We start from the raw sequence: 25,900 nt of genomic DNA on the forward strand, positions 1-25,900 counted from the left end.
TACTAGAGAGAAATGTTTGTACTTCCTTTTTCTCCCTCCCATTACCTTTATCTTAAAATTTGGCTATTATTTTATTTTGTGTGCAGGTGTTTGCCTATGTGTCTGTGCACCATCTGTGTGCCTAGTGCCTGAGGAGGTCAGAAGAGGGTGTCAGACTCCATGGAACTTGAAGTGCATATGGTTGTGAGCCACTTGGTGGATGCTGAAAGCTGAATTCGGATCCTCTACAAGAGGGTCTAGTGCTCTGAACTGCTAAGTAATCGTCAGTTCTGAAGCCATTACCTTCTCTTGTTCCCTACTTCACGATACAGTGTTATAATTAGTTCCTGTATGCCTCATTTGACTTAGGTATAGAGTTAGCTAATTAATTAAGATAATAATTATCACTTGCATGAAGTTCAAGTGATATGAAAGCTGAAGCTAGGATCTATTTCCTTATTCTTCATCCTCCTATCAGCCTTTCCTGGTTAGGAGGTGATCTGAATTCAGAAAAGATAAATGACTTGCCCAGTGTCGCACAATGGGGAAGAGAAGGGATGAGCTTCAAAAATATGTTTGAACCTTTTAAGCATTAACTATAGATTTAGGGGGGGGGGAACACTTAGTACAATAGACACTTTATTTTGTTGTCGGCTGGTGGATCATATACTGTGTAGAGGTAAAGATGAGAAGCACCAGAGAACCATCTGCGGGTGACATAAAGTTTTCTTTTTGCAGGCAAGTAGCCTTAGTTATATGAAAGATTAAGATACACAGCTCAGGAAATGATACTAATACATATGCCAGATACACCTGAAAAGTCACATGCACATGAGATGGTGTATGGGACACTTCACTAAGCCTTTTAAAGGCATTCACTAACATGCTTCATTTATAAAGGTTAAGTCTCTTAACATATGCCACTTACCGTTGAAAATGATCACAAAGTGCCTTTCCCCCTGTCTTTCCATGTGACATGTCTCCCTCAAGACTTGCCACCTGCTCTGACACTGTTACCATTCTCTTGAAATATACTTGGAGCTTGCCGTAACTCAGTTTTTACTCATGGCCATACCAACGGATGCCTCATAAGACAGCATCATTGCTGGGATGCTCTTTCTCCCTGCTCCACCATGCTTCCAGTAGCATCATTCACGGCCACAACAGTCAGAGCATCCGTTGTGACAGGGGACTGGGCTGTCCAGGATGTGAAGGAAGTAGGTTAATAGTAGTAAGCGAATCAGTTATTTCCATGTAAGAAAGAACACCAGGAGGAGAGTAAGCAGCAACCCTTGTGTCACATGGAAGGCCATGTGCAAGCCACAAGGTCTGAGCAAGCCACAAGAGTGGGTGAGATGCAAGGAATAAAGGATCCCTCCTTTAGCTTATTGGATGAGAAGTTTACCATATTACAAAGTGGGTGGACCCAAAGTCAACAGTCACTAATGTATAATAGCCACACTATGAATGACCTGTTGCCCTGTTTGGCTGTTTGTATTTATATTGGTTCTCCGATTGTTTTTCATCTGATGGCCTGGGCCTGTCCCTATTAGAGTCTTTATTACAATAGATAATGGCATTCTGGAAATCACTGGTGTTGTGTCTTGTGGATTGTGAATTTGCTATTTTATCTCTAGGGCACAGCACGGGGCCTGGTACATCCAGAATCCTTCTCAATATTAGGTCAATAACCAAGGCTGTAAGAATTAAGACTTTTTTCTAAGACGACACAGAAAGAAAACTTAGATTCACTGCTGAGGGTCTTTCTTCAGGAACCCAAGAGCCTTTTATAAAAATGGTTAATTCAGTGGGATGGTCTTTTTATCATGGCTTTTATCAATGGAGAAAGAATTAAGCCAGGATTTGCACCTAACTCCGGTGCACCTTAGATGTTTGGAAGCACCTAGTTAGAGCACATTTCTTTTTAACAGGCAGCCTTAGCAGCCCACGTTTGCTCCTAGGTGAGATGCTATTTTCCAATGAATTCTCACCAATTTCCAGCATGACAGGACTCTTTTTGAGTTTCTGAAAGTATAAGTAAAAGCAAAGAAAATGACCTTTTTGTTGAAGTTTCTCAGTGGAGTCCTATGGGGTGTTCGTCACTGAAACACTGTCAAAATGTTTAAGCTATTTTTGGCTTATACTGCACTTTTAAGTATTTATATAGCAACAAAAGAATAATGTGTGAGCAGTGTGGGTGAAATCTTGTATTTCCTAGAATTTGTGCTGTTTCATTTCCAACCTTAGCACTTCATATAAAAATATTTTTCATGAACTTTACGTTTTATCCTTTTAAATGAATAAATAAAGAATGAAGCAGAAGAGTGTGGTGTGTATACTAACTAGAGAAGAAAGCCAAGGAGCATGGCCATGTGAGAGCACAGAAATACAGACCGAGTCAGCAGAGAGGGAGCAGTGGGTAAAGGTGCTCGCTGCCAAACCCAATGGCCCGAGGTCGATCCCTATATGGTAGAAGGAGAAAATAAATTTTTATAAGTTGTCTTCTGTCTTCCCCAAATATGTGCACCCATAAACACATACATATACACATATATAAATGAAAAATTAAAGATATAAAAATAAAGCCTATCCATTATGATTGTGTTAAGTAAACAAAAGCAATTATTTTCCGTGCAATAAACAATTTGAATCAAGAGTTTCAAGTAACAACTTTATTATTTAAGTAAAAATGTCAATATAACGGCACAGTCAGAGGTTTATTAGTATTGGTGCATGTTAAGTGTCGGCCTGTAAGTAAGCATGTGCGGGCACATGTACCTGCCAATACAGATTTCTATTTGGAAGCTAAATCTTCTTTGAACTAATGTGTTGAGAACAAACTTGAAGAACTCCATTAACTTCACTAAGGTTTGGATTTTCCAAAGTAGAAGGGGTCCTATCTCAGACTGGGAAATTACCAGGGCCAGGGACAGTCCCTTTCTCACTCAGAGCTGTAGCAAATTCAACAAGGAATACTGAGAGTGCCACCACAGCCTGCAACCCCTGCCCGCATTTGCATACCTTTCTCCACTTGCTGGAGTTGACTAGAAGTTGAGCAGCTCAGTAACCCAGCTGGGGAGTGCTCGACTGACTCTGGAGCTACTGTCCATCTGGAGGACAGTCAAATCAGAAGAAAAAGAGCTGGCATCAGTGGCTACGTGTCAGCCACCTCTCTCTTGCTGGTTAAACTGCCTAGGAGATGAAGGCAATCTAGTGCAGGACTTCTCGGGCTTCACCCCAAATCTGAAACACATTGAGGACTTGCAAACCCCAACAGATGTATGAGCTCCTTCACTCCATGTTTCTGAAGCTGGTCTGGGGCAAGCTTGACAGCTTGCATTTCTCAAACTGGATGCTAAGGCTGCTACAGTGGAGTGCACACTTTGAGAACAATCTGTCTTGTGTTAGATTTAGTGGCAATTCATAACAAAGGCTAACGAAGACTATTCTGGGATGGTTACTACTGCACATTCACGTGCATGGACATTCTCCTCTCCCTCCCCCTCTCTCTCCCCTCCCCCTACTTTCTCTTGATAGAAAAGATGATGTAACGGTAATGGTTGACACTATAATCCTTGTCAGTTCAATAATCTGCCAGACTATGTGGAGAGTACCTAAACCATTTCTCCATTTCCTTACCTGTCAAATGAGGGCAGTTCTATCTAATTCAGGGATTGGTGCCCATGAAATGAATAGTCTTACAGCACAAAGTCTTTCTTTTATTTAATTAATTTATTCAGATTACAACTCAATTGCTATCCCATCACTTGTATCCTCTCATTCCTCCCTCCCTCCCGCTTTCACTTTCACCCTATTCCCCTCCCCTAGGTCTATGACCCAGGGGGGCCTCCTCCCCCTCTACGTGGTCATAGGCTATCAAATCTCTTCTTGGTAGCTTGCTTATTCTTTCTTTCAGTACCCTTAGGCCTCCCCACCAAGGGGAAGTGGTCAAACATGGAGCACCAGAGTTCATGCCAGAATCAGTCCCCGCTCTCCACATAACTGTGGAGAATGTCCTGTCCATTGGGTAGATCAGAGTAGGGGTTTGATGTTTACTACTTGTATTGTCCTTGATTAGTGCAATAGTTTGAGCAGACTCCCCTGAGCCCCAATCCACCCGTCACAATGTTCCTCTTGTAGGTTTCTAGGACCCTCTGGATCCTTCTATTTCCCCATCTCCTATATTTCCCTCACATAGAGTCCCAGTGGGATGTCCTCACATCTATCCCAATCTCCTGGTAAGTGAAGAGTTCCATACAGCACAAAGTCTTATGCAGCAACTATTAAAAAAACAAAAAACAAAAAACAAAAGAACAAAAAAACCCCTGTTACTACAAGTATCCATTCCTACAAGAATGGGTTGTTCTTGAAAACTCACATGGGGCCTGAAAGCTCAAAAATGTGATTGCTCTCTTAAGAGATGTCACCATGTGAAGTTGAGTGCCCAGCTCTGCGGTATATATCAGCCCACCTCATTTAGGACAGCAGCTATGTCTAGTGCTTGTTTTGTGCTGAGAATGAGCAGGATGCTGACCAATTTTGACTTTCAGTGTCCTGGTAGTTTATGGCTATATACAAACTAGGCTAAACCTCTGTGGCTTCAATGTGGACGACTTAGCATACCATCTGTGAGTGAGAAGCCAGAGTGCAGCTTTGCTGCTAGCACTTCCAGTTCAGAATCTCCTGTGCTTTCTGTCAGAAGGTCTGCTGTGGCTAAAGGCATATAAAATTAGACCCCGCTTAATGGTCTGCTTCCAAGGCGGCCCATTGGTTGTTTGTCAAGATGTGGCTGGTGATTGGCTGGGGAGCTCATTCCTATGGTGTGCAGTGATGTTTAAGTGCCTCACATGGAAACATACTCCTCTTAGAGCTGATGACCCAGCATAAAGCAGAAGAGAACTCAATGCCCTTTTGGGTCATCTCCAGAGGTAACACTGGCATTTTATAGCACCTCATTGGCTAGCTACACACACCACTCCACTCAGGATGTCTGTATTTACACTGTACTTTTAAGTACTTGAATAGCAACAGAAGAAGAGTACTCAGTGTAGGTGAAATCTTGTATTGGTGGGCTTAAGGGACGTGGGGACAACACAAAACAGGGTGAATGCAAGGAGGGGGGAATCCTCAGAGCTACTTATTGTCTGGGTTTCCTCTCCTGTTTCTGCAGCGAACCACCTTAAGGGGGTTTTGGACAGAAACAACATAAGGGAGAAAATGTTTTTGGAGCACAGTTCTGTGTTATATACAGTCCATGACAGCACAGTTCTGTGTTACACACAGTCCATGACAGCACAGTTCTGTGTTACACACAGTCCATCACAGCACAGTTCTGTGTTACATACAGTCCATGACAGCACAGTTCTGTGTCACATACAGTCCATGACATCACAGTTCTCTGGTACATACAGTCCATCACAGCACAGTTCTGTGTTACATACAGTCCATCACAGCACAGTTCTGTGTTACATACAGTCCATGACAGCAGAGTTCTGTGTTACATACAGTCCATCACAGCAGAGTTCTGTGTTACATACAGTCCATCACAGCACAGTTCTGCGTTACATACAGTCCATCACAGCACAGTTCTGCGTTACATACAGTCCATCATAATGGGGCAGTTCCAACAGGAGTGCGAAGGAACTGGTCACATCACAATCATAATCGGAAACAGATATTATAGAATGTGTGAGTGCCAGTACTTCATGCTCTTCTTTTAAAAAACAGTCCTCAACTCCAATCCAGGGAAGGGTACCACCTAAGTTTAGGCCAGTGTGGACCCCAACCTAATCTAGACAACCCCTTATGTAAGTCCTCTTTCCAGGTGATGCGAGGTGGGGCTGACTTTTAAAATGATTACAGCTATCTTTTAGGTTAGCTGGCATCACAGAAACAGAATGTTAAGGAGAGTGGTGTCCATTAGTGAATACCTGGATTAAAGGATAGAAATGGGAAAAGCCACAAGGATGGAATGGGAAAGAAATGGGATAAAACAAAGTTGGTTGCACCTAATAACTAGAGGGAACATCTGTCTCCTGGTTTGACGAAACGGCAAGGCCAGACACACTTGGAAGAGACATAACATGAGTAAAGGAAAAGCAAAGCATTCGTGAGTAATCGTGGGAATGGGTTGCCCTAGCTGTCGACTAGGCTCATCCTCCCATGAGGTAAAATACGCAGCCACAACTGCCACTCATGCATGTGCTCACTTATCACAATGCCATCAGGATTGCAGATGGGGGTGGCTTGGAGCCTAAGAGCCATGAAGAGGCATCATGAGCAAGGCAGGCAGTTCACAGAAGAGTTTATTGGACTCTCAGTTTTGGAGGTCGAGTCCATGGCCATCATGTGAGGAGCTTGGCAGCAGGCAGGCAAGCATGGCGCTGGTTCAACAGCAAGCTTGCCTGGTATGTGCAGCATGAACAAGAAAGATCCTCTCTCCAGCCTCCCATATATTCTCCCCCCTCCCCCTCCCCCCCCCCCTCTCTCTCTCACACACACACACACACACACACACACGTGCGCATGCGCACACACTAAGAGATGGCAATTTTTCATAGAGGGAAAGGAACAGAAAGAGAAACAGAGAAACAGAATAGGAGCCACTGAAGGGGTTAAGGTAGCTTTGAGCACCCTGGGTGTGAACTGCTCAGTGTCTTAATAACAGTGCTAATACCTGTGCGTTTATATAAGCAGAACAAGTGAAAACCTGCCTTGCAGAAATTAGATTAAACAGTTGAAGGAGACAGTCATTTTAATAAGAAGCTTCTATATAAAAACCCCTGATACTTCATTATCTATTTATTCCTCTCAGTCACTCAATTTTATTTTATCCTTCATAATTAAAAAGGAGACAAAACCGAGTCTTTAAAAAAAGATCCAATGCCACTGTGTTTTGTGTAAACAATATTGGTTGCATGTAGTTCATTTGCCTACGTCATTCACTACTGGCTGTTAGTCTTTCTCTCCCTCACCCCATCTTAATGTGTTCTTCTCCTGAGATCTTCCCCAGCCTCAGAAGGGATAGAAATACCTGGCCACACTAATGCTATTTGTAGAATCACACACAGAATTACAACATAGCGCCCCCTCTCTCCTTTTCTCTCTCTCTCTTCCTCTCTCTCTCTCTTTCTCTCTCTCTCTCTCTCTCTCTCTCTCTCTCTCTCTCTCTCTCTCTCTCATGTAGACAGCATTTGTCATCCTTTGCTCTTCTGGATATGCCATCTTTATCTAAAGGTAGGTCCCCAACACAGTGATTTTTCAGAATCAATCTCTCTCTCTCTCTCTCTCTCTCTCTCTCTCTCTCTCTCTCTCTCTCTCTCTCATCTAGACAGAATTTGTCGTCATGCTTTGCACTCCTGCCATCTTTATTGGTTTCAGAAAGTCTTGGCTCTCATGCTCTCTCTTTCCCTTCTCAGATCCCCTGAACCCAGCTTTCATTTGGAGGGCTACGCTGTGCTTTTGATTCAGTAGTGAGGCTTCCCTCAAAGTGGTGGCAAACACTGTTGGTGGAGATGTCTCCCCCACAAAAGAGTGCATTTGTATACACACATGAATGCCCACACATTGTTACGGCTTTACCAACTCCTTAAACGGAATTACATATCTCCAGTGATTTACTCAACACAACCATGTCCACCAGGATGGACACCAAAGTCCCTGCCATCCATTTTCCCTTAGCGAGTGAGCTAAAGCTCAGCACAGTTAACTTTATTCAATGCTTTCAGTAAGAACCTCTGGGATTTAAGCATGAACAAAGGCATAAGGTCCAAGGGTCATTACTGCTGACCTGGGGAGTTTGCCTAAAGTTAAACATAGAGACCAGGAGGGAGAGCTGAGTGTCAGCCTGCCTGTGAGGGTGTGGCCAGGCCTCATGATTTCCTATGCGGAGGGTGTCTGTAAATGATGGGGAGTAAGTTCCTGTGTCTGCTGTGGTATGGAATGCTGATTGTGCTTCCTGGATGTATGGGGGCTGAGAGACTGTGCAATTAAATCATTAATAGATGTGATAAATGAAGGGAGACTAGCATGCGGGTAGCTTAGCTGGGAGGCGAAGTGGTGTGACTCTTGGCTTTTCCTTGAAGTCTGCTAATTTGTGATTAGCACTCTTCTTCAACCTACTGGGGGTTCTCACAAATTACGAGGGAATAGCTACCAAAAATATTCAAGGTAAGATGACGGGGATAGATTTCCTTTGTGTCGATTCCCAGGAGTGGAATTGTGGGTCATATTGTAAGGTTGTGCTTAGCACTTTCACAAATGTTTTCACAAACTGTTTTCCAAGAGTTGCTTCTTCTTCTTCTTCTTCTTCTTCTTCTTCTTCTTCTTCTTCTTCTTCTTCTTCTTCTTCTTCTTCTTCTTCTTCTGCTTATTCTTCTTCTGCTTATTCTTACTCTTATTCTTATTCTTTTGCCCCATCTTGTCACCCCTCTCCAATGGAGTCTGTGTGACAATTACTACACAGGCCTGAGAACTAAGACCCCGGAAAAGGGGAGAGTCTCCTGAACTGGGGTCGATATTCCTGCCAGCAGAAAAACTGCAGATTCAAAACTCTCATTGTTGGGAGCTATTTCCCTCTATTCTATTTCTTAAAACTTCATTTCTCAAGCTTCACTCCCAGTTCAGGACCTTTGTCAGGTATGCACGTTGCTACGGAACGTTGCTAACACGGGACTGCAGCCCGGGACTGCCCATAGCGGAAGTAGTTCTGCTTCACTTCCAGTTATTAAAAGAAACTGGACTAGAGATTAATCATTAGTTAATAAGTTATACTATGGCCTACAAAGAAATGGAGTATTTCAAAAGACTCCAGGTGGAAGGAATGAGAAGAATAGAGAAATGTCCTGCCACACAGGTCCTGGGCACAAGTTTCATTAGGGAGAGGGCATTGGCCCTGGACAAAAAGAAAGCATGTACATATTGATATCAAGCCAGAAACTTAGGAAAGATGATGTCTTTCTGCTATGTACTTTGTATTGTTTTACTCAAAACTGTAATTCAAAAAATGACAACACAATAACTTCACATTCTGTATCTGTACTGTGTATGCTTGATTGCCCACTGACTTCCATGACACTGCTCTGTGAAAAATGTAACCACCACAATCCCCCCTGTTTCAGAAGAAAAAATGTATATAATGCTAGACTGCTTGGCTGCAAAATACTCTCAGATGGTAACTCAAACTTGAGTCACCTCTGTTTGTCAATGCCTTATCTCTATTCACCGATGCTCCAAGAACCTCCGATCCCAAGGACCTATCCTTGACTGAGCTAGTGGTCCATAGCACCATCTGAGGCATCTCAGCATCATCTTGGTAGCTGATTGTCTTTCCCTCATGTTAGATGCTTGCCAGTGGATGAATGGTGGAAGTGTGATTTACCTAACATCTAATTATGTTGTGCATGTTTTCATGTATGATCTTTTACTTAAAACTTTCAAATTGATTGTCCTCTTATTGATTCATATAAGCTTTTAACATATTCAGAATATAAGCCTTTTTCTAGAACTATAATTTGAAAATATTTTCTTTCAGTGTGTAGCTTATCTTTTTGTTTCTAGTGGTTCTGAAGCATAGATATTTGTACTGGATTTTTTAATGCATGGTCTTTGAAAAGAGTTATATAATCAGCTGTAAGTGTGGTTGTATTATTTCTCCAGTGAAACCAAATGAGAAACAATCTTTGTTCTTGTTCATCATCTCCTTTCCTGCTAAGCATCTGAGCATCATTTCTTCCTCATCAAGAGTCTCCCCTGGACCACTTTGCTGTTGCTAATCTCACAGGTGCCTTGCAAGAATGCTGTTGACCCTTGCTTTGTAGGGGAGAGAGAGAGAGAGAGAGAGAGAGAGAGAGAGAGAGAGAGAGAGAGAGAGAGAGAGAGAGAGAGTAATCAGGAGCCAGAATTGAGATTTGAATATAGCTCTAACCCCTGCACTTCCCAGATGTGGCCCACTGGCCTTTCTTTGGCCTGCCAGAGGAATGGGTAATATCTTCCCATTTCTTTTTCAGACTGCACCTCTGTCAGATACAAAGTAACCCCTGTTGCTCAAAACAGCAAAAGAAAAAAATACTGTTTTATTTCAAACAGTTAATATTCATCAAATGTTAATGAAAATACCTAACAAATAATTACAACAAACAGGATATCTGATTAAGATGGAAAAGACGACAACCCTGTGAATTTTTAATCTGAAAAATAAAGAATGTTACGTTAACAAGACCTAATTATATCATTAAATATTTAAAATTACCTTCTTTAATAGATTTTTATTTTTATTTAATATATCTCTCTTTTAAATGTCTGTGACACTTTCATGAGATTGATACATAAAACCCTATCAATTCTTATGGCAAAGAGAATTTTAACTTAACATATTCATCATATTGATCTCAAAACTTCCATTTTATTTATTGTTGAAGATAGCTAATAGCCCTTTTACTATTTATTATAATTGATATTTTCACCACATAGAGTGATAAATAATTAATACTATTACAGGCACATCATGTGCAGTACACTTATTTGGGGAAAAAATTACAACAGACCACTTGAGTAGTGTATTATACATTCCACTTTAATACTCCACACTTAAAATTAATGCTATGTTTTACAGGAAAACATAATTAACTTGGGGAATCTGTCTTAAAATGACCACATTTCAGCAGCTGGAGCTAAGGCAGGATCTAGTCTAAGCTTCCTCTGGTGTTGCCATATTTTAGCCCACACTAGAGGGTAAGGAAAATTATACACCTACCACCGAGCCCCTCACACCCTGGGGAGTGTTTATAAAAGAGGAATGGTCTTTTAGTCTCGTGGTCACCATCCAAAAGCTGAGTTTGATTTTAATTTTTGTGCAGTTTTCTTAATTGTGTTTTAATGGAAAAGCAACACCTCTCTAAATTGCTAATAACTTAATTAAATCCTTCATATATTTCTGTCTCACCATCACAAGACTCTTTTTAGGCAGGTAGACAAATGTGCTCATTGGTTCCATATTGCTATGATTAACTGTTCACGTCTTCCCGTGAGGTAGCTGGACTGAGTTCCAGAGTGGCATCTGGGCATAGGGTCAGGCAGTTAGCACCGCCTCTTCCTAGCCATGAGCTCACTAGTTATATTGACTTCCAGAGTGTAAGCGCCTGAGGAAGGGGACATTGCTCTTTCTCATTTTACACTTTAATGGTACTTGACTTGTGCTAATATTGAGAATATTTGAGAGTGGATGAAGCAATGAATGATACGGTATTGGATCATAAGATTCTAGTGAACACTTACCAGGAGATTGGGATAGATGTGAGGACATCCCACTGGGACACTATGTAAGAGAAATATAGGAGATGGGGAAATAGAAGGATCCAGAGGGTCCTAGAAACCTACAAGAAGAACATTGTGATGGGTGGATCGGGGCCCAGGGGGGTCTGCCCAAACTATTGCACTAACTAAGGACAATACAAGTAGTAAACATTGAATCCCTACTCTTATCTACCCAATGGTCAGGACATTCTCCACAGTTATGTGGAGACCGGGAACTGACTCTGGCATGAACTCTGGTGCCCCATATTTGACCACTTCCCCTTGGTGGGGAGGCCTAAGGGTACTGAAAGAAAGAATAAGCAGGCTACCAAGATGAGACTTGACAGCCTATGACCACATAGAGGGGGAGGAGGCCCCCCTGGGTCATAGACCTAGGGGAGGGGAATAGGGTGAAAGTGAAAGCGGGAGGGAGGGAGGAATGGGAGGATACAAGTGATGTGATAACAATTGAGCTGTAATCTGAATAAATTAATAAAAGAAAAAAAAAGGAAAATAAAGATTCTAGTGAACAATGATCACATAGTAATAAAGTTAATAAAGTCAACCCAATAACACAGCCAATAAGCATTTTCTGATCAATATGCCTGTTGTCCTTAGTGGGGTTACCCAATACACCTTAGTGGGGTCACCTAACACATAGGATGCTGAGGCCTACGGCTTTTGTACACTAAAGTTCTGCCTCTCAGATCCTATGGCTCATTCCCAATTTCTTGGTGCCCCTTCCTCAGTGGTGCCAGGTGTTTTGCTCTTGCGACCTGTGCACATGGATGACTCACTCTGGATGCTTGCCTTCAGGCAATTGTCACCACCCACTCATCCAAACAGATGAAGCTGGGCCAAGTGGTGTGTGCTGTCCTGGTCTTCTGTAGTCCCCTCTTCAACCATCAGTAGCTTCCAGCATGTGACTGACTAAGGCAGAAACATCATGTGTTGGGTCTCACACTCAAGAAACTGCCTGTGAGTTCAAGCTAACACTGGGAATTTTCTTGAAAATGTGGGTGCGATTGTTTTTCTTTTTCTTTTCTATGACTCCTTTACTTCCCAGGAGCATTTTCTGCATAAATTATGTGCACACAGCCCCCAAGGTCTGCTTCTGGGGACTTTGACCTAAAGTCTACAGAATTCTACTTGGGTTTGCACTTGATGGGTGGCACTTGTTACCTCTATTGAGAAGACTAAACCCACTCCAGGAATGTGCATCTCCTCTGTGTCTTTCTTCCCCTCTTTTAATGCCTGAGCTTAAATCTGTATGAAAACCTTTGCTCAACAAGTGCCAACTTCCCTTTAAGGATGTTGCATGTCATTATTTAATTGAAAGGACCCCCGACACTCAGCCCTCATGCTGGCTGAGAAGCTGGCCTCAGATGCCTCCTGGGTCTGAAGCAGCCTTCTGCAGAGAAAGAGGACTTCTCTGAGATTCTGTAATCCCATATTTATAAATAGAAAATCCTTATTTCTTGGCATCTTATGGATGAAAAATTATAAAGAAACAAAACAAACAAAAGTGTTTGTAAAAGACAGGCCTTGGAACTATTTGTCTTCAGTCTGTAACTTCAGCAGGAAACATGAGCAATTTGGGTGAGCGAAACACAGAAACTATTCCCATGAAACCTAGTGATAGACATCAGTCATTGGGGGATAATAGTTTGCACACAGAAGTCCAGAGAAGCACATTTGGTCCCTGGGTAGGAATATGTGTATCTTCAATTCAAAGGTCCAGTGATGGGGGAAGCCTACCAATGAGATCCCACCAGCAGCCCAACCTGTCAATGATAAAGAAGGAAAAAATGAGGTAGAAATCAGGAATGCTAGCCCTAAAGCAAGCACATACTGAAATAGAATGCTATAAAGGGGCAGGGAAGGCTACATTTGTAGACAGGTCACTTATGTAAGCAACACAAGAGGATGAAACAAATCCTAAAGGTGAAGGTGAGCTCTCTGCTCATACAGAATCTGATTTTTTAAAGACGAATTTGGTTCTCTCTCTCTCTCTCTCTCTCTCTCTCTCTCTCTCTCTCTCTCTCTCTCTCTCTCACACACACACACACACACACACACACTGAAGCCTGCAAGTGTCCAAAAACTCCTGAAAAGGGCATTGGATTCCCTATTTATAGGCAGTTGTGAGTTGGCTGACATAGGTGCTGGGAACTGAATGGGTCCTCTGTAAAAGTGAAGCACTCTTAGCCACCAATCCATCTCACTGGTCATGCTTGTATAATAACTTATGTTTTCACTTTTCAAACATTTCATTTGTAGGTCTGATAAAAGATTTATCCCATTTCACATTTGTATATGTATATATACAAAACCTGAATGAATAGTAATCTAGATGATAATTGATGGTGTCCTCACCTGAGCTGAACACAGATTCTATACAAGACACAAGGAGCACAAACCATGAAGAAAAGAGCTGACGTTACCAATAATGTCACCAATAAGAAGAGTTAATTCAAATTTGTAGTATAAAACTGTAATAAGAGACTCAGTTCTAAAATATATAAAATGTCCCACGTGTTCATCAAGAAGAACATAACCCAAATTTAAAATGTGGAAAGATCTGTTGAAGGGCCTTTGTAAAAGGAATTGTCCAAGTGGTCCAATACTCACATGGAAAGGTGCTCAGTGCAATCAGTCACTAGGTGAAACAAATTAATAAAGCCTCAGCGAGACACCACACATCCATCAGAATATGGCTAAAGACAACAAAACAGAAGTGAAAGCTGACAATGCTAAACGTCAGCCAGCCCAAGCCGGGATTCACTTGCTGCTGAGTGGAAATGTAAATTAGTGGAGTCACCTTGGAAATGATGGAAGTTCTTAATGAAGTTTAACATCCACCCCTGGGCTACATCTCTGTTTCTTGTTAAGGGTATCAAAGCGAATGAGGTATATACCCACACAGAAGTGATAGCAGCTATTGCCACCACAGCCCTGAGGAGGGAGCAACTCAGATGTCCTTCCAGGGTACAGTGGACGGATACTTTGTCATGAACGTGGGCACAGGAAGTATGCCTACGCGTACATTGGGATGTTCTACACTAGGTTGTAATGTAGCCACAGAAATAGATTCCATAGAATAGAAACCAAATGAAAGAAACTATGTGCAAAAGCATTCACTTAGTAATTACTTGGGGGGATGTAGTAAGCACAGAGCTTGCCTAGCGTGCATGGAGCCATAGATTCAACCTCAACATCCTGAAAACAGAATCTATCTATCTATCTATCTATCTATCTATCTATCTATCTATCTATCTATCTAATCATCTATCTATCTTTCATTTATCTATTTACTTACTTATCTATGAATGATAGTTCATATACCATAGCCTTGGCTGGCCTTGAACTTCATGTCCTACCTCCCAAATGCTGGAATTACAGGCATGTGTCACTGCACCTGGATCTAGTAATTTATTTAAATTAAAAATAGGCCAAAATAATCTATATAGCACGAGCAAAATTAAATCAAGCACTCCCAGGGTCCATGTGTATGTGCTTGTGCGTGTGCGTGTGCGTGTGTGTGTGTGTGTGTGTGTGTGTGTGTGTGTGTGTGTGTGTGTACTCTCAGTGTATGGGATACATGCCTGACTACAGGGGGAGGGCATGGAAGAGGCACTGGAGGAGGGAAGTTCTAGCTGCCTTGCTTCTCTTTCTTATCCACATGATGTTAGCCAAGTACAATAATCCAGTAAAAGACTTAACTGCACCTTTATGGTTTGCATACTTTTCTGTCCATATGCTACATGTCAAGATAATATTTGCTTTAAAATGCTCTATTAAAATTTATGAAGCAGGCCAAAACATGATGATAAGCTTCGGAGTGTGAATGACAAAGAAAGGTCTGGATCAATAATACAAATCTTTAGTTCCATTTGTGTGACCCCGTGGTCTGGCAAAGCCATGAACTAGAGGGATACTTCTTCTTCTCCAAGGATGGATGGGCCATTCCATGGATGGAGATACCGAGGAGGCTCATCTCTCATCGCCACCATATTCCTGAGCATGCCTGTGGGAGGTATCCAGTGGAGAGGTACCACTGTGAAGATGACACACAGCTTGTGGCCATACGAGCCCATCCTTGTTTCCCTCCTTCCCTGATTTCCCCCTCAAGCACCTGCCAGCTGCAACAGTCTGTGGAGTTTCACAAGCGTCCAGTAAGGCAAGTGTTCGTTCCCACTGTGGTGGGCTCCAGGATGGGTGTCTGTTCTGTTTCCTTTTTGCTGCCATGATAAACACACTGACCCAAAGCAACTCAGGGAGGAGAGGCTTTACTCCAGCTCACAGGTCACAGCCCATTATTGAGGGGAGTCAGGCAAAGAGCTCAAGGCTGGAACCCGATGCAGAAACCAAAGAGAAACCCTACTTTCTGGCTTGTCTTACAGCGTACTCTATGGTGCTTCCTACTCAGTTATTTTTAATACATTCCAGCATCACCTGCCCTGGAAATGCTGCTTCCCAAAATAAGCCGAGCCCTCCTCAGTTGATTGAGACCGTCAAGATAATCCTCCATACACAGGTCCACAGGTCAACCTGAGAAAGGCAATTACTCAACTGGTACTTTTTTCCCGGTGTTGATAGTTAATGCTAACTGGCTGTATAGATGTCCACAGATCTTTCTGCTAGTTATTGTTCCTGTCTCAGTGCCTAGCATAGAGATCACACTAAGCAAAAGATAGAAGGAGTGAGGAATGAGAGACTCTGGCCATTAAAGCCAGCTAAAGACACTTATCAGCTTTCATCCTATTGAAGGGGGTTTTGGATTATTACACAGCAACAAATGGCAGGGATCTGTTTTGATAAAACTTAGATATAGCCATTATTGACCCGATTCCCTTCTCTGGTGCTTGGATGTCTCTTTAACCACTGGAGATATTTGGTGAATTAAGCTACACTACCTCCTAAAGTGTAGACTTCCTAGATCATGGATGGCACATGTGTGATAAGTAACATTGGCTGTCAGTGTGACAGGGTCTAGAATCTCCTTGGAGACAAACCTCTGGGCATGCCTGTGAGGGATTACCTGGCTTAGGTTGCCTAAGGTGGGAAGGTAGCATTCCAAATAGGTTGTGGTCCTGAACTGCATAAGAGGAACGGCAGCGTAGCATGAGGACCCTTCACTACAGATGCAATGTGCCTTTGCTGCAAGCTCCTGACAGCATCCTTGAAGTAAACTCTTCTTTCTCTAAGCTGCTCTCATGGCAGCAACAAAAACAAATAACCGACTCTGCATCAGTGACCAGTGTTCTGGTGTTTGCCTGTCTCTCCGTATCTGGTTTAGAGGAGCTGGCCTGGTCTCTGTTGCAGTGGCCCGGGAACGTGTCATGTGAATTCAGGTGGAGGCTACTGAGAAACAAATGCTGCTGCTTTTGAAAAGGGAGATAGAGAGTTAGATTCTTAAATGTGATAGTTTCGTATGCTCAATCATTGAGATTACTTCCTGGGAACACTGGAGCCTTTGTTCTGATGACTTCATTTCCTCTGAACTCTTTGATGCTAAGTTTTCTCTGCTTGAACTGTTTTCGTGAGGTCTAATGAAACCACAGAAAAAGAGCACATGCCTGCCTGACCACCCCCTGACAACCATGAGGAGGTGGTGGGAGGCAGAGGCAGGTCTCAGCTTTTGGCCTGAGATGTTAGAGCTCACTGGGAGAAGCTACAGGGCCTGTTCCCGCGGCTCCGTCTGGTTTTGCACAGGTGATAGGGTTGGCTAAGTCACTTTATGAATTATTCAGGGGTAGATTAGCCAGATAACAGGTTAGTCAGGCTTGCGCTCCCTTTCTGCTTCTCTCACCACATCTGAGTCTTGCTCATTTCTCTCCTAACCTGACTGCTCCCAAGGATGTGGAGAGACTCAAGAAAAGATACGACATCTAGAGGTTCTCAGCAGTTCGGAGGAGTGAAGAGTTGACCTCATGTCTAACATCTGTACCTCTAGGGGAAAAGGAAGGGGAGAAGAAGTGGCGTGAACTCAGCAGCGTGGGTTGTTGGAAGGCATGCCCTCAGCTATGTGGATAGCAAAGGAAATGGACAGAAAAGCAAGCGGGTACCGAGGAGTGAGGAGAGTAGCAGTGCGTGCCCCTCCTAGGCATGTGCTCAGCGAGACTAAACCTGTATTCTGCAAGGTGCATCTGACCCCAGTGATCTTTGGAATGGGTATTACTTTTATCTTAGCTAAAAAAAAAAAAAAAGTATATTAAATTGCAATGACTGTATCATGGTCACTTTTCACTTTACATTATAGTAGCCCTAACTGTAGCTTAAAGTAAAAAATTAGTTGTTGGATACAAGTTTGGAGGGAGGGACTCTAGTGGAGGAACAGTGCACCAGAGATGTCATAAAAAGTCCATGATTGGGAACTAGTGAGATGGCTCAGTAGTTAAGAGAACTTGCTGCTTTTGTAGAGGACCCAGGTTTGGTTCCTAGCACCCACATGGCAGCTCATAACTGCTGCCCATAACTCCAGTTCTAGGGGATATTATAATGTCTTCAATTACTAGTCTATTTTATATCACAAGAATATACATGATAGATGTAACAGGTATGATTCTGTCAACAGATAAGGTAAAATACTTAGAGAAGGTCTTCAAAACCCTCAGAGTCCTACAGAATATGGCATTTAAAGATGTTTATATTGTTTTAATGATTCTTTGAAAACAAGACCGTTGACTCCTGGCAGCACTCAGCCTACCTCAAAGATGATGATGATGAGCGTCATTGAACCTCCTTATGGAGATGGCTTCAAATATGGCAAACAAGCCACTGGGGGAAAAATGGCCTTGTTTCTACCACAGACAGAATTATACCTAACACTTGGCAAGGTTTTATGCAGGCAGAGTCAATGGCCAAACTCTGCCAAGACAAGGAGAGCATGATTCAATAGTTCCTGCCTCACAAATAGTCAGTCAGGTATATTGGGCTAAAAGGCTAAAGACGATGCCCCAATGTTTCAGAGAGTTATGGGTGACTGCTCAGGCAGCAAATTATCTCTGTCTTATGCTTTTTTTAAATTTGGAAGCTGTCAACATGCACTTCCTGTTTACTCAAGTAATTAATTTTACTCCTTCTCAACTCCCTGATGGAGTTAAAGACCAAATAGTTTAGTTTCACAGTTAAGCTTAGTTGTTTAGGAGTTAAGATGTTTTTAGGTCTAGATAAATGTTTTAAGTTGATAGAGATGAGATAGGATAGATATTGAGTTACATTCAAAATTTTATACTCATCAAGGAAAATGGTTTCTTCAAGGTTGCCAAATACAAACAGCCAAACCACTATGAATGTAGCCTAAATATAATACCTGATTGTTCTGTGGTTCTTCTTGCTGTATGTAGTTTATTTTATATATGTGTAATAATATAAATGTATATGTAAAAAAAGAAGTAAATAGAAAAAAAATTCTTTAAAGTACACCCCTTTTCAATTTTTGTTGTATTGCTGTCTAAATAAAGTGATTCTAAATAAAGGCCTTTTTATATGGTTTCAAATTGATGTGGAGGTCAAAATACATCCTGTGGGTGTGGATATAATAATATGGACAAAAGACATTATATCCACTTTGTTTCTTGAGTTAAATTAGATTTCCCTTTTAAACTGTATTTTATTTGTGTGTAGTGTACATGTGTGGTATATGTACATGTGTATAGCACATGAGTGCATGTGCAGATGTGTATATGTGGAGGCCAAAGTCAGCATCAGGTGTCTTCTTCTATCCCTCCCCACCATAGTTTTTATATTTTATTTGCTATGCATTGTGTTTCATTTGTGAATATATTTTAGTCCCATGTTCATATCTGATGCCTGCAGAGGCCAGAAGACGATGTCGGATGCTCTGGAACCAGCATTACAGACAGTTATGGGCCACAGTGGAGGTGCTGGGAACCAAACTCAGGTCCTCTGGATTGCTGTCGGTACCGTAACAGCTGAGCCATCTCTCCAGCCACCCCACCTTCGTCTTGAGACAGTTTCTCTTTGCTGAACCTGCTGACTAGGCTAAGTTGGCTGGCAGAGTATCTTCTAGTACCATGAATATAGTTCATGGGGTGAAGACTCTAGACACCAGCTTGACTTCTTTGTATTCAGCGAGTTGTAGAGGTATTGTCATCAGCAATGGGGCCTTAGCAAAAGTTTGTGGAGAGCAATAAACAGTCTTGGCAATGGTCTGGATCATTTGGGGGTTCCTATGGGGTCCCGTTGGCCCACAACGAGATTAGATGTAACCCATACCCAGCACTGGAAGCTTCATTTGAGGAGAGATGTCCAGTTGGGGTTCTGCCTCCTACATTATTTGGCAGCTTTATTTAGGTTGCCTTCATACATGCACATATGTTAGGATACATGGACTGTATTAGGTTTCCATAAAAACCTCTCGAATGGCCTTTAATTTTTAGCTGTCTCTCCCCATATTCCCCCTCCCTCCTCCTTTGCCTCCTGTGCCTGCCTGTTTGATCCTTCCATTCCTGTTCTCTTCCCTGCCCATCCATAACTACCTGTTCTTTTTTTATTTTTTACCATTTTTTATTAATTTATTCATATTACATCTTGATTGTTAGCCCTTCCCCTGTTTCCTCCCATTCTTCCCTCCCTCCCACTTCCCCCCTTCTCCCCTCCCCTATGTCTGTGATTACCTGTTCTATTTCCTCTTCCTAGGGAGATCCATCTCTCTTCCTGTGCTCTTACTAATACCTGATCTCTGTGGTTCTCTAGACTGCAGCCTGCGTATCGAAGACTTAACAGCCTAACATCCAGATATAAGAGCACACCTGCCATATTTGTCTTTCTGGGTCTGAGTTACCTCACTTAGTTTTTTTTTTGTTGTTGTTGTTTGTTTGTTTTAACATGAGTGCTGGGGATACAATCTTGGGTCCCAGTGCTAGAGCAGCCATTTACTCATTGGGTCAGAACTGCATCACAATCTCACTGCAGTAACCAGAAGAGGGGAAAGAAAGGAACATTTTTTTTGGCTAAGGTTATCCGCAGTTCCTTGAGACTGGGATCACTATCTCCAAGCCCAAACCCAGCATATACATGAAAGGAGTTCAGGAGGCATCACCTGCCCCTAATTAAAGAGCGATTGGGAGCTGGCAGCTGCTGGGGGTGGGGGACTCATATTTCTTAGAGTTGGTCACTGATAAGTTGCCTATGTGCCATGTGATAGGCCATAACTATGTACACATAGACAACACTAAATAGACTCAGTGGTTATTAAAAATAAAAATAAAGAGGTAGACATATGAGGGAGACCTGGGGAATTAATGAGGAAAATGGGGTGAATATATGCATTTTATGCATGTATGAAAGTTTCAAAAATTTTGTAAGGGATGTCTCATAATATATGCACATACTCTCACGGGAACTGATGATCAGGGTGAAAGAATACTTCCTGTTTCTTTAATTTGCACTATAATTCAGAATTTGTGACATCGTTTTTAAAGATGATCTTTAAAAATAAAGTTAAATTAAAATTGTGCCTCAAAAACAATATTAACAGAGTAAATGGACAGCTCCAAGAATGTTGGAAATATCTGCAAATCCTATACCTGATAAAGCATATTCAAACTGTTGAGTGAACTTCCAAAACTCCAGAGTAAAATAATCCAGGCAACTTGGTTCATACTGAGCTAAGACTTGAGTGGATATTTCTCTAAAGATGATATGGAAATAGCCAACAAGAAAGATGCCTCATTATTCATGAGGAAAATGCAAGTGAACCCAAGGAGATACCACTGCACGCAGTTTACAACAGTTCATCATGAAAATGTCAGGAAATGAGTGTTGGTAATGGTGTGGAGACGTGAAGCATTATGTGACATTGGTAGTGGTGATATAAAAATACTAAAATCTCTGTGTTGACAATATTGGGTTACTTAAGAAATAAAAGAGGTGCTTAGCGTATGATTCTCTAAGTTTATTTCTGGATATTTGCTTCAAAAAATAAAGATGAGCTCTCAAGAAAATATCTGTGTGCCCAAATTCATCATTATTTATAATAGTTAAATTAAAGAAGTATGTAAATTTCAATGAAGTTGAAAGAATGTGTGGAATATGTATACAATGTTATATTATGTAACCTCATAAAATATAGAAATTCTGTCAGGCATGGTTGTGCATGCGCTTAAACATGGCGCTAAGGAGGCAGAGGCAACATGATCTTTGTGAGTTTAAGGCTAGCTTTGTTTAAATACTGAGTTCCAGTTCAGCAAAAATTAAAAGGGAGTGGTGGTAGTGGTGGTGTTTTTTTAGGGGGAGAAATTCTAGCATATGCTACATTGTGGATAAGCCTCTATGATATTATGTTGAGGGAAATAAAACGATCAGGAAAAGATGACTCGTGTATGATTGCACCTAATATTAGCTACAGTACAGAATAGTTAATCCGCAGAGATAGAATAGTATCTGCCAGAAGAGGGATGGAGAAAAAAAAAAGAAGGAATCTCAGTTAGGTATCATTTCAGTTAGACAGTATGAAAAGAATGATGTTAGGGATGGTTGCCAAGTGTTATGAATGAATTGAACTGCACACTTACAACAGTGAAAGTGAGAAGACCCAAATGTGCTGTCTAAAATGAACACACCTCACTGCCAAAGATGCACGCTGAGCAGCGTATGAAGGGATGGAAGCCCATGTGCAAAACAAGTGGAGCCCAAACCAGGCAAAAGCAGCTTTAACATGATAAACTAGACTGCAAGTATTTAACATGATAAACTAGACTGCAAGCTGAAATTCATCAGAAAAGATAAGGAAGGTCTACACATTGCTACAGGGAGAAACTGATCCAGAAGATATAATACTATAAATACATAGTCATCAGCTGGTGGTGGACCCACCTCTGTAAGACAAGCAGCACGGATGTAATTGATGGGTCCAGCAGTGGATAACTTCAGTACCCTACTCTTCTCAGCAAGTAGACCATCCAGGCAAACACTGACGGGCACTTCAGAGTTGAACTGTACCCTAGATCAAACAGACATGACAGACCGTCACAGAACATTCTTTTATCTAACAGATGTGGGACGCCCATCTTTTCAGCATTCCTGGAACTTTCTCTATAACAGATCACGTTTTAGGCTATAAAACAAGTCTTAGCAAATACGAAAGAATGAGACAATTTCTTGTATCTCATTAGATCATAGTGGAATCAAACTAAGAGCAAGAGAAACCACATAAACTGTGCCAACACTTGAAGATTGGAAAACATTTATCTGAGCGATCAGTGAATAATTGAGGAAATAAAGGAGGAAAAAAATTTAAACTTACTATAATCAAATGAAAATACGAGCACAACATGTCAGAGTGTTTGGGATATTACAAATGCAGTTGCTAAAGGGAAGTTAATAGCTGAGACTGATAACACTAAAACATCAGAAAGATCTCCAGCAGGAGCTCAGAGCAAAACACGAACAAGTGAAGCTCCAAATCATGAGCTCCAAAGACAGAATAAGGACCAGAGCAGAAATAAATAAAATGAAGACTAAAAGAACAATACAAAGGCCTAATAAAATGAAAAATTGGCTCTTACCAAAAAAAAAAAAAAAAAAAGGATAAGCAAGATGGGTAAATCTTTATGCAAACTAAGAAAAAGAGAAAACGCCAAAGCCAATAAAATTATAAATACAAAAATGAAACATTAAACAGTAACTAATAAAGTCCAGAGGATCATCAGGAAATACTTTTGAAAGCTACATTTCCAATGAGATGGAAAATCAAGAAGAAATGCATAATTTCCTAGGTACATAGGACCTACTAAAAATAAGATCAAGGAGCTATTAATCACTTAAGCAAACCTATAATGAGAAATGAGGGTGAAACAGTAGTAAGGATCTCCCAGGGCTAGAGAGATGGTCCAGCTGTTAAGAGAGCTTGCTGCTCTTGCAGAGGGCCCAAGTTTTGCTCCCAGTACATGTATCAGGCAGTTCATAACCGAATGAATGTTATAAGCTTCAGCGCCAAGGGATCTGACAACCTATTCCAGTCTCCACAGGTACCCATGTCTGCATATATGTGTGCCCCTCGACATTAATCAAAATACAGAAATAACTCTTTTTTTTTTTTTTTTTTTAGTTTCTCAATAGCAACAACAACAATAAAGCCCAGGACTAGACAGATAAACTGTTAAATTCTACCATACTCTCAATAAAGAGTAAGCAATGAATGCTTCTTAAACTGTTTAACAAAATAAAAAGAGATCAAACAACACCAAGATAATTCTATGAAGCCAACATTGCTTTGATATTAAAACTAGAGGGAAATATCCAAAAGAAAACTTTAGGCCAAGTTTTGAACTAAGACACAAAACTCCCTAATAAAATATTTGCAGATGAAATTCAATAACATATGGAAAGATCAGGTAGTTTGATTAAATTAGCTTCATTCTAGAAATACAAGGATGATTCAATAAGCACAAATCAATAAATATATATATTAATCTATTTAGTACATTCAGAGAAGCCTTTAACAAAGAATTCTGGAGGTACCACAATATTTGATTTCAGACTATATTACAAAGCTATTGGCACAAAAGCAGCATGGTTGACATAAAAATAGACACATAAGCCAATGAAATAGAACAAAGAATCCAGAAATAAACCAATAGAACTACAGCTACCTGAGATTTTAAATTAAAAAAAATCCTGAGAATTTTATGCATGAGTACTGTATTTATATATTTTCCACTCTTTCCTTTCTCCTTCCAATTCCTTTTATTTCTCTGACTTTCTCTTAAATTCAAGACTGTTCTTTTCAAGTTAAATATATAATTAATAGATAAATATATATAATATAATAATACACATATATAATTTGTATTGGTGTGTTACTGAGTCCACTTAATTTTGGTCATATGTACATGTTATAAGGCTGATCAGCTGAGATTGGGTAACTTATCAGTAGGCTGGTCTCTGAAGAAAGCTAATTATCCTTCTCATAACAGAAGATCCTCATCTAGGGGTGCAGCCTTTTCAACCTTCCCCCATCCGTCTGCCATATGCCGGTCTTATTTAGGCAATCACGTTAAGACTTTCCTTCCATCTCTAGAAGACACTATCTCACAGAAGGTGTCCTGATCCTTTGGCTCTTACAATGTTTCCACCCCATCTTCCAGATTATCTCTGAGTCTTAGGTGTAGGGGCTGCATTGTAGATTGGGAGGTGGCCACTCCATGATCACTTATTCTTTGCTACTTGAGCAGTTGTGGATCGCTATAATAGTCTCTTACTGCTGGGGAAAAAAAGCTTATCTGTAAGCATAAAAATAGATATTAAGAGTATGGTTAGAAATTGTTTTGGTTTAGGAAAATAGCAGCAAGAGGCTCTTCTCTAGGCTCTATGGCCTCAGCAGCCACATGGGTTGTTGGCTAGGTTTGCAGCATCAGGCATAAATTTCCTCCTATTGAGCGTTCCCTAAGCCCAACTAAACACTGTTAGTTACCTCCAAGCTAGAAGGACCACTCTTATATTATTGGGGTTGTAATGGAGATGGCCTGCTAGGTTAGTCATAGTAGTGGCTCATGGTCTTTGCAGCTGGGGCAGAAATAGTGATTATTTTTCTTGTTTGGCAGCTTGCATCATGCCTTCTGACACTGTGAACAGTATTTCTTATGTAGGCTTCCACGTCAGTTTCAGCCTGAAGGAGGAAATGAGAAAATGGTCGTGGTGGGAACTTTGGATAGGGGAAGAGAATAATACAGAAGAAAAAGGAGAAAGAAGATATAGATGGCACTAAAGATGTTTGAGAAGACCATAGGGAAATATTTTATAATCTTACTTAAAATACATATAATATGTACAGTTATGTATATAGATGCATACATATAGAGCTATAATACAGAGATATAATCTCTCCCCAGATCCAGAGATTAACAGAAGCTTTGGTGCCAGACATGGGACCCCTCCCTTGGAATTATTCACGGAGGAGGGTGTCAAGAAATTCCTAAAACAATATAGGTGACTGTCATTGCCCTGAGTTGTCTCACAGAACCTGAAGGTAAAACACAAATGCTGAAGACACCACACACTTGAGCCACTTGTTTTTAATCAAGGTTCACAAAAACTACCTTGGAAAAGGAGACTGCCTATTCAACAAATGGTGACATGCAAACTGGATATCCACAGGTAGATGACTGGAAACAGACCCCTGCCTCTTACTCCACACAAAAACCAAGCCATGTTGACCAAAGATCTCAATGCAAGGCATGCAACTTTGGAGCTGCTGGTGGAAAAATTGGGAAAACCCCTCAATATAGAGTCATAGAGAGTGGCTTTCTGAAAAGGACCCCCAAAAGGTCAAGAAATAGTACTTCTTGATAAATTAAAAGAAATAGTAAAGAAATGAAAACTAGGATTTTATGAAATTGAGAAGCTTTTGCACAGCAAAATGCCATCTGCAGATTGAATAGACTGCTACAAAGTGGAAAAAAACTCTGCCAACTGTTCATCCAATGGGAGATTAATATCTAGATATAAAAAGAACTAAAAAAATTAAATACAAGAAAAACAAATCATCCAATCAATAAATGGTCAATGAATTAGATAGTTCTTAAAAGAAGAATTACAAATGACTATTTGTAATAAATGTATAAAGTATTCAACATCCCTTACTATCAAGAAAATGCAAAAT

This window comes from Acomys minous (assembly GCF_964271855.1).
Source record: "Acomys minous genome assembly, chromosome: 13".
In the NCBI taxonomy this organism is placed as follows: Eukaryota; Metazoa; Chordata; class Mammalia; order Rodentia; family Muridae; genus Acomys; species Acomys minous.